At 42.5% G+C, this 11,122-nt stretch overlaps 1 pseudogene; it reads left to right on the top strand.

Moving 5' to 3' along the window:
* The first annotated feature begins 455 nt into the window (after window positions 1-455).
* LOC120645876 lies at window positions 456-5,629 on the top strand (annotated as a pseudogene).
* The last annotated feature ends 5,493 nt before the right edge of the window (window positions 5,630-11,122 follow it).

Genomic DNA, 11,122 nt, shown 5'->3' with positions numbered 1-11,122 from the left:
TGTCATCTGTATTGCTTCGAGAAAAAGAAGATTCCTTTAGTTGGTTCAAGGATGAAAGCAAATGGCATTACACATAAATAAATCAACAAGGGAAATGGCAGTGCCAGCAGGAAAAAGATGAAAACGAAAAGCATATGATGCCTACCAAACGAATTTTATCCTCCTATCCCTAAAGTACTTCAATTATGAAGCACAATTCCAATGCACCCGGGCAAACTTTTGATATGCCCCCCTTGATTTTCTTGGTCATTTGTGTTAGATTTACTTAAACATCATGCCAGTAACATTAGAGACACATAAACAGCCACAGACTCCCATCAAAAAGAACCTATTGAGTCCTACATCTTGTGCCCTCACGTCCATTATATTCAAACTTTCAGACACGCCTTGTGCAACACGGGGAAAAACAGAAACAATAACTTATTATCTCCTTGCCCTTGCCGAGGGACAGATCCATGGAGGTGGTGACAGGTGCACTGCCACGCGTTATCACCAAGCTCAATGAACTTCTCATTGGCGAGTACAATCTGCAAAAGGGGGTGAAAGGAGAGATCAGGTTTCTCCAATCTGTGCTGGAGAGCATGAAGGGTGCCCTTGAGAAGGTCTCTACCACACCGGCAGACCGGCTTGACATTCAAGACATGATCTGGGCTAGGGATTTGAGGGAGCTGTCCTACGATATAGAGGACAGTATTGACACATTCATGGTCCATGGCCAGGGTAAAGAGCAGGCCAATCTGCATGGCATCATTAAGTTCACTGATAGAAGTGTTGGTTTGTTTAGAAAGGCCAAGATTCGCCATGGGATGGTTACTGAAATCAGAGACATAAAGATCCATGTTGAAGAGGTAGCCAAGCGGCATGGACGGTACAAGATCAACAGCAATGTTCCTATGCCTGCCATGATCGATCCACGTTTATTCACTCAGTACACTGAGGTGAAAGAGCTGGTTGGAATTGATGAGGCAAGAGATGAACTAATCAAGACTCTAGAAGAAGAGAATGATGTGTCCATGCAGCAGCATGGAAAGATAGTTTCCATTGTTGGATTTGGGGGACTGGGAAAGACAACTCTTGCAAATGTAGTTTATGAAAAGATTAGAGCACGATTCGATTGTTGTGCTTTTGTTTCAGTGTCTCAAACTCCTAACTTGAAGAAATTATTCAAGGGCTTGCTCTGTGATCTTGGCAAAAATATTAATGAAGAAGCATTGGATGAGAGTCAGCTCACAAAAGTACTCAGAGATTTCCTTCACGAGAAAAGGTATGAGATCATTCCTATTGTAAACTTACTTATGAGATTTTTTTTCACCAATGATAATTTATGTCCTCCATTCATAATACTATGGCCATGTCTGGATGTCCTACAAATTATAAAATTCTTGATAGTTGCCATAGATTAAAAGAATATGCTATGGATTATACATTATAATAGCTGGGCTGTTTGAATCTCTAGATTATAAAATGGTGGGAGGGTTAGTTGTGTTTATTTCCTCAAAAGTAGGATGGAGGGAGATCGTGTTTAGCTCTCATAAAGACTTTTTAGCCGATTTCATATTCACAGGTCCTAGATCTAGACATTCCATAAGTGTACATATGATCAACTGAATGTTCATGCATGGCACTTATTAAATAATAAATTACAATCACTTTGACTTTTTCACATCATTATTGAGTGTAAAAATAATATAGCAAAATCTACGATCTTTTTTTCTGATTGGACTCCTATTATGTTTTGCCAAAGATTCTGAGTGGACATATTTTGTCTATGTACATGCTAATCTAGTTGCTTCCTGGCTATTCCAGCTTAATCACTAAAACATTAGTAGTGGTGCAGTTAGCTTAATTTTCATATGTGGTTTTTGACATTATTAATACATATATGAGATTTTTTTGCCAAGGATAATCTACGTCTTGCTTTCATAATACTAAGGCCATGTTTGGATCTCGTACAAATTATAAGAATCTGGATAGTGGCTATAGAGTAAAATAATCTGGATTATACAGTATAAATAGTTGGGCTGTTTGGATCTATAGATTATGAGATAGTTGGAGGGTTAGTTGCGTCTATAACCTCAAAAGTAGGATGGAATATATATAGTGTGATTACAATAATAAGGGTGCCTGGGATTTATTATCTATCCAATTACCTAGGTGTCTAGATCTCATTATGACTTTTTTATTTCTAAAATCACAAATAGATCTATACATGGCCTATAAGTCAACATATTGTCAGGTAAATGTACATGCTTGCCCCTGTTAAAAGAGAAAATATAAATACTTTTTTTCACATCATTATTAAGTGAAAATAATATAGCAATATCTACAATCTTTGTTTTTGACTGGACTTATTTTATGTCTTGGCAAAGAATCTGAGTGGACCTATTTTGTCTAAATACATGCTAATCTAGCTGCTTCCTAGCTATTGTAGTTGAATGACAAAAATATTTAGTGCTCCAGTTAGCTTAATTTGCAAATCTTTGTATATGAATATTATTAGAAGTTTTTCCAACCTAAAATCATTCCAAGCTAATAACTTGCCATATGTATAGGTATTTTGTAATTATTGATGACATTTGGGATATCTCAGTATGGAAAATGATCAGATGTGCTTTGCCTGATAATGATGTTGGATTCACTATTATTACAACTACTCATAATTTTGATGTCGCTGAAAAAGTTGGTGGTGCTTACAAGCTGAAACCCCTTTCTTTGAATAACTCCCAAAAGTTACTATATAGAAGAATGTTTGGTACTGAAAACAAATACAATAATGAAGACATTGACAAATGTCCCGACCAAGAGTTGGCCAAAGTATCTGACAAAATACTAAAAAAATGTGGTGGAGTACCCTTAGCAGTTGTTACCATGTCTAGTCTGCTAGCATGTAAAGCAAGAAATGAAATGGATTGGTATGAGGTATACAATTCCATTGGTACTGGCCTCGAAAACAATCTAGATGTGAAGAATATGAGAAATATTTTGTCATTTAGCTATTATGAGCTGCCAAGCCATCTGAGGACTTGCTTATTACATTTAAGCATGTTTCCAGAGGATTTTGATATTGACAAGGATTGTTTGATAAGAATGTGGATAGCTGAAGGTTTTATCCAATGTGACAGACATGGAAGGAGTCTATTTGAACTTGGTGATTGTTACTTAAACGAGCTCATAAATAGAAGTATGATCCTGATCCAACCGATACATAACTCATTAACTGGTATGGTAAATAATTGTCACATACATGATATGGTGCTCGATCTTATCCGTTCATTGTCATGTGAAGAAAATTTGTTACTATAGTAAGTGATATGGATAACACATCTCCATCAAATACGATTCGGAGGTTGTCCCTTGAAAATGGCAAGGAAAGTCATGTAATGGCTCAAGCTACTAGGAACCTGTTGCAACATGCAAGGTCAGTTGTTATCTTCCCATCTGCCGTTGCTCAAGTGCCAGCTGCTGGCAGCTGTCGAGTTTTACGGGTACTGGATTTAGAGGATTGCAATCTTTCAGAAACAAATAGCCTTAAGTACCTTGAGAATCTATATCATTTGAGGTACTTGGGACTATGTGGCACAAGTATTTCTCAGCTCCCAGATGAGATAGGGAACCTGCAATTTCTACAAACAATGGCCGTAAACTGCAATAATATTTCCAGCTTGCCTTCTAGTGTTGTCCAGCTAAGAAATTTGATGTGCTTGGTCATTGATGATTTTACAAGAGTGCCCAATGGAATTGGAAATCTAACATGATGAGGACATCACTCCTATGACACTCCTCAAGATGATATACAAGGTCCTATTACTCGTGCACGCGCTCGACAATTGAACTTGCAGGTGAGCTCGTTCCTAAATAATGTTTATTGTGAATCTGAGAATAGATTACTACCTAATAATTTAATTATACTTAGGAACAAAGGAGAGGACCAGCAAGGGTGTGGACGACCAGCAATGACGTCCGGATCAAGATGGAGGCCCAAACCGATTCGACTTTGTTTCAGTTTCGGACTCCAGGAACAACCTGCACTAAAACGGATGCCCAAGTTGTATACGGAGTCGGATTTGGGCGCACTTGATATGGATGGAAAGATAATTTCAAGATGCTTCCGGTGGCACCAGTCTCAGGCCCAAATTCATCTGGAGTCAACAGGAATCGTCCATGGAATTTGACGTCCAGAACCTATCCCGGTGCCGTGTCACTGTTTTTGGGCCGATGGCCCGTGTATCGTGTTGGAGCCCAATAGAGGCGCGTTCAGGGGGTCTTGCATGACCTAAACCCTTATTAGCAGCCACCGCTGCCATCGCGAGACTTGGGTTTTGCTTAGATTCATTCTGTCAAGAACAGTTGTCGCCGTTCATCGGTTTGTGAAACCCCAACTCGTGAGATTAATCATTCATTTGCAGAATCACTTCATTTGAGCTGCGTTCTTTCGAGTTCTTGCTTGTGTTCTTCGTTGCGCTTGTAGGGATTAGCCTTCTTGGTGAGGTCAACCGGGTTGTGACACGGTTGATAACCAGAGGAGTTGTGGTGCTAAGATTGCTGGATTCGGGTCTTAGGATCCGAAGCCGGATCGGTGTGTCTCGCTCCGCTTACAACGAGAATTATCCAGAACCTGATGGAAGATCAGGAACCCATGTCCCCATTATAACATGTCTTGAACAGCTATCACTGTTACACATTGATGGCTCCACCATAAATATTATAGAAGAGTTGGGCCAGCTAACTGAATTGAGGCGGCTGTGGATTAAATTGGACGAGTGGAACGACAAGCTGTTGGAGTGCTTACACAAGCTACAAAAGATCCGGGAACTAGATATCGTAGTCGATCCTGGTCAACGCAGCATTGGTGGATTGGATGCCTGGGTAGCTCCTCGACATCTCCGTTTGTTGGGTACAAAACACAGCTGTTGGTTTTCCACACTACTAGCTTGGGTGAATCCATTTCTTGTTCCGGATCTCACCTGCCTATACATCGCCGTGAGGGAGCTACATCAGGTCGATCTTGATTCCCTCAGGAGGTTGCCCACTCTCCGCTCATTAAGTCTAGTGGTGGACAATAAGAACCTGGGAATCCATCAGGGATTCGTTGTTGGTGCTGGTTCGTTCCCGTACCTTGTATCATGTTACTTCTGGCAATTTGTATGGCCAATGGTCTTTCAACAAGGAGCTATGCCAAGGCTCAGAAAGCTTCATGTCTGGCCATTGTTTTATGTGCGGGTGGCAAGAGGAATTGCCTGCAGCGATGGTGTTCTCGACTTGGGCCTGGGGAACCTGCCATCGCTGCAGGAGGTCATCGCTGACCTACAATGTGAAGGTTCTAGCATGGAGGAGGCGGAGCAAGCCAAGGCTGCGCGTACGCATGCAATTGAAATGCATCCCAATCATCCCCGTCATATTCAATATGAAGGTGCAGTAGCTTCTGTAGTTACTCCTTGCTTCTCTCTAATCCCATTTCTTCTAAACTTCATTGTGTTGGTTTTCTTCCCGCCCTGTGCCACCCTTTTTTGGCTCCAGTCCAGTTGTTCCTTCTCTTGTTATTGTAACGCATGCATGCATCTTCCCAGCTTTATTTCCTTCTAACCTTAATTTCGTTTCTATTACAGTCTCAGGTTGGGATGACGACTAACAAAACCGGAGCAAAGTTCGAGTGGAGCAAGCGATAAGTTGCTCACAGATGTAAGGTTCCTCTGCTGCACTATGTTTGCAGAGATTAAATTGCTCGCCCATGGATCAACTTGAAACCTGTTAGTGAATGAATCCTTGAAATTGCTCGCCAAAGTAGTGATGTTGTCTGCTCAGTTTCCCATGGAAATTTCATGTGTGTGGGCTTAGATTTGGAACCTGTAGGTCTTCCTTGTGCTTTACTATGATGTCTGCTTTGTGCACGCATGGAACCTGGAGGTCTTCATGGCTGGCTAAACTTGTAATGCCGCTGTAATTAGAGTGTCTCTAATCATGCATACTTCACGAAATATTTGGATCGATGTTATGATGATTGGTTGTCGATGAACTAATAAATTGAGCTTTTGAGCAAAATACGCTTTTTATGTTAGAAAGTGTAAAAGGTGTATATGTTGACCGGGTGTTTTAAGTGGGGACAAAAGTTGACTTTTTGATCGGTAGTTCGTATAGAAAATCGGTGACCGTGGATGCGTAGATCTTGCCAAAAATATTCCGTTTGACTACTCATATGTAATATTCGGATTTATGATCATGAAGTTTTGTGCAACCGAAGAATGAATGGATGGGATGAGTCAACAAAAAAAAAGGTATGTAACCCATACCCCCACCCTCTTCTGGCTGACACCGGTGCCGCCCTTTTTCCCCCTCCTCACGACCCTCCTCCCGGAACGTCCCCTCCTCCCTCCACTGCTCCCTTCCCCATCTAGATCCCCTCCATTGCAGCATCAATCGTGGAAAAGAACTAGAAAAACGGGTCGAGGAGGAAGAGAGGATCAAGGAGATGTGCAAGATCGGTGTTTCTCCCTCTTTCCCCTTGCGGATTCTCATGGGGAAACCCTAGGTAAGGCTTGAGCTCTACTGTACATTCGATTTGAGGTTGCTTGGGCGTGGTAGTTCATGGTAGGGAAGGGTTTGGTGTGCAGGGTTAGTGGTAGATCTTGAATCGTTGTTAATCAGGAGTTTCCAAACTGGAGAGAGATGATTTCGTGGCTAGTTAGGACTGTGTAATGGAGGATAAAAATCATAGAAAATTTATATTATGGTAGTAGACTCGAGTATCTTTCTTTTGATGCAAAAATCGCGTTCATGGTTGCTGTATGCTGGGAGTTATGGTCGACTCTTTGTAACCCTGTTTTCTGATGAATTTCTGGACAGTTTAAGATCTATTCCATTTGACCCACTTTATGGGCATAACTGGTTCGCACAATGAATACCAAAGTTGTAGAGAATTTAGTTATCTTTCTAAAGTGTGCTTAATTGCAATTTTTGGTGGAGTAAAACTCGAGTTATGGCAGGATTATTCTGTCTGTTCGTGTTTGCCTCGCAGAACAGGCAGGTCTGTTCATTGGTGTTTTTCATCTACTAGTAATATGCACGTGCTGCACGTGTTTTGAAATCTATTAATTAAAATTTTTATATGTTCATAAAATGTCTACTGAACAATAATATATTTTTAAAAAATATAGAATAAATAAAAGTTTTATTTAGTAAACAACAATTCATTATTATACACAGTAAAATGGATACATTATTGAGATCAAAGAAGCCTAAAACCAACTATTGAGATAAAAGAAGCTTTCACTTACCACTCGTGCATGCCTGAAACCTTAAACCGGACTGTAATTATTTTCAACCGTACATTACATTATTCATCACTAACAAAAATGGAGATATGATATAGAGTGCTACCAAAACTAAAACAAACTTGGGGTTCTGACATGCATTTTATTAAGCTGGCACACCGGGTCTAGATGGCGAGCTACATCGACACACATCATTTAGTAAACATTGAATGCCCACCATTTATCACTTATGGATCCACCATACTTGTCACCCACTTGTAAATATATGTGCTCTCTCTTTTCACCATACAAAAAATTCTAGAGCCATCTAAAAGTTACAGATGAAATTGATCGGAAGATAACTAAAATTCACCTGGTATGCTTGCCCTCAGATATACTTGACATTTGCCAACATGATATAACAAAAAACAAGTTGTTGACCAAGTATCGAAGACGGATGACAGTGGATTAGCAAAAATTAGTTCTGCAGAAAAATTCTTTCTTGCTCGACCAATTGTGTTGTGTCTGACTCTATCCGCGGCCTCTTTGAGTTTCTATCATCTTCAAGTGTGGGAGGAAATTCCATTACAACTCAATTAGAACTTCTGCTGACTATGAAACAAATATGTGTCCACTTTTTGAAGCTTGGATAAGATAAATGTGCAGCTAGCTGACATATACAAAGATAATGAATTAGACAGAAATTAGCCATGGAAATTTAAATAGTCATGCTTCAATAATATGTGGATGCTTGAAGTTGAACAAATTCAGTGTAAATCAATAATGAATCATTAGATAAACCAATACTTTTTTTTGTTAAATTGCTTTTCTACACATATAAAGCAAATGTATTCCACTGCCCAAATTATATATTCCAGGCTCAGGTCTACCGCATCCAATTATTCTACTGTCTTATTGAATGCAAATACACAATCAATTTTAATGGAATCTAGCAAAAATAATGCTGTTAGAATTGGGCAACCATAACGAGATGTTTATAGAGATTGAATGCCAATGGATCATGCAGATAAATTGTACACGATGATTGACTGGCTTTTAGCATCATGGCGAGTGTAATAATGAAAAATTACTAAAAATCAGTTGTACACACTTACCGTTTATCATTTAATGAACATGTCAGGCTAAGGTATGCAAACCACCAATTTTGTCTACTATCTCACTGTATGCAGGGAAACCACATCTTAGAGATCAAATCGAACATCAAATTAATTGACGGGGTGTTGGATTGATAGATAGAATTTACAGAGCTAGGTTTCTTGTTCATGTAAATTGTGACTTAAGAATTGCTGGCTGAGAATCCGTTCGGATCAAACACTTGGAGGGAAAAGGCAGTTTGCATCAAACACGGCCCGAACAAAAAGCTAGCTACCAGAGATGCTCACCTACAAGCTGCATTTGCCGTGCACGTCGAGTAGAACGCCGGCGACTACATCTCGATCCTCCGGCCCGGCTCACTCAGCACCAGCTGCCGCCGCCGCTGCCCACCTCGGCCACGAACGGCGAGCGCGGCGAGGACGCGGACGCGGACGCCTGTGTCCACGGCGAGCGCAGATCCCCCTGTCCCCGGCCACCAAGGCTTCCGCCGAGGACGGGAACACGTAGCCCCTGCAGCGGACGGCTCAGCCTACGAGGATGTGGGCGCTGAGATCCCCGTGGCCCCAGTCTTCGCCGCCGCCCCCAAGGATGGCGACGTGTTGCGAGGAGGCGGTGGCGCGGGAAGCGGGAGGCCGCGGCGGGAGGAGCGCAAGCGGGTACCCAGGCTGGTAGGATTGGGGCGAGTGGGAAAAAAATTAGTTTTTGGCAGAAACATCTCCAAACATTCAGTTTTTATAGGTCTACACCTCCTTCCACCCCCCTCGGTCCCGATAGGCGGGTCCAGTGTGAGGCGTACGCTGGGCCCAAATTGAGTAAGAAATATTTTCAATTGTTTTTGGTCTTTATAGTATAGGTTAAATGGATGAATTGGTTCTTCCAACTATGAAGACTTTTGTAGAGGGATAAAAGTTCTTACTGCCAGCAAAATTTCATATTTTTTTATTGTATAATTTAGGAGATACGGATTTATCTATATTGGTGCATGGGCTGTTAGGCAGATTCAGAAGTGCTGTTTTAAGTGGTGTTTTAAATGACCTTAGAGGCTTAATAAATTATAATCTGACTACCAAAGTTTTAGTTTATTCTCTGAAGTTTCCAAATATGTATTTATTTGGTACCTATTCTTTTGTATAAAAATAGATATGTAAAAGAGAAGCGCTGCTACTCTTTATCGATGTTGGTGACGAGAATTGTTGTTCGTAGGTTCCCTTTTGTATTGGGGTTTTGGACATATGATCACTTTGTATTTTGTTGGCTATGTCATTTGGAGTTGTTTTTCTGATACAGGAGTGGTTTAGCAGGTGATGTTGCTACGAGGTATCTATGCCATGTCTACATGGTCAGTAAAGGCAAGTGAACGTAGTTGTTGCATTGCTACAACTTTAACATTCTATTTTTACTGCCTCCATTTATAAAATACAGCACACACGCTTATATGTGATAATATAACAAATTTGGACATGACTCATAATTATTGGGTGAAGTATGAAACATTGTTGCTAATATAAATTTAGAGGTAACGTGGCTTTTTACTTCAACATGGGTGGATAGATAAATGAAATGGACTATATGTGGTGAATTTTGAATTTATGGCTAGGAATGAAAGTATATTTACATATGATATATATTTAGTATTAGCGTGATAGATTGGGCTAGGTCCACTGGGCTAAGGGCGCCGGCCTAATGGCCTGATTGTCGTGGTTTATGATAGATTGATGTATATTAGGCAAGAATCATCACTGATTGGGTATGTTCTATAAACCCTAGACGATCCTTGCCTATGTAATGTACCCCGTACTCCCTTCAATCAATCATCCAATTTCCCGAGCCTTTCTTGCTTTCATGGTATCACGAGTTCGGGTTTTCCCTCGGATTCCTCCTCTTCCGCTGCCCTAGCGCGCCAGCTTCCCGTTATGCCGCGCATGGTTGGTACCCAGCCCGCCTCCCCAACCGGCGCCGCGGCAAGACGCCAATTCCTGGCGCTCCTCAGGCCCCTGCCCCTGGCGCCCCTGTCCTCCCGGACGAGGCCAGCGCTCGTCAAGGAGAGGCAGGTTGCGTACAATGCCGCCCTAGAGCTCGCTCGCGCCGCCGAGGAGGCTGCGGCTGCCACCCGCACCAGCGACGCTGCCCTTGCAAAGCGCGGGCGGCTGCTGCACGAGCCGCCGCTCCACCCAAGACGCCCCCGGAGGACTCTTCCACCGGCCCCTCTGATCTCCAAGCTGCCATGCTGTTGCACGAGGCTGCTGCCCTCCTCAACTTGCATGCGCAGGTGTCGCCGTCAACAACATCCGGAGCCTCATCTCGATCGTCCTCGACATCGACTCTGGTAACTTCGGCCGCTGGCGTGATCAGTTTCTTCTCACCCTCGGCAAGTTCTCCCTCCAGGATCACGTCCACATCGACGCTCCCATTTCGATGACCCCGGATTGGGCCCGTATGGACTGTGTGGTCAAATCTTGGATCCTCGGCACGCTCTCCGACGACCTCACGGAAGTCATCTCCTCCCAGGGTTGCACTGCTCGGGACGCCTGGCTTGCTATGGAATCGCAATTCCTCGACAACCGGGAGACGCGCGTCATGCAGCTCGAGACGAGGTTTCGCAACTTTGTCCAGGGCAATCTCTCCGTCACCGACTATTGCCGGCACTTGAAGAAGATGGCCGACGACCTCGGCGGGCTTGGGGAGGTCATCTCTGACCAGACCCTCGTCCTCAACGTGATCCGCGGTCTCAATGACCGCTACGCCCACATTGGGCCCCT

Source organism: Panicum virgatum, chromosome 8K (assembly GCF_016808335.1).
Source record: "Panicum virgatum strain AP13 chromosome 8K, P.virgatum_v5, whole genome shotgun sequence".
In the NCBI taxonomy this organism is placed as follows: domain Eukaryota; kingdom Viridiplantae; phylum Streptophyta; class Magnoliopsida; order Poales; family Poaceae; genus Panicum; species Panicum virgatum.
The sequence above is the reverse complement of the archived record's forward strand: the minus strand, read 5'-3'. Positions and strand labels throughout refer to the sequence as shown.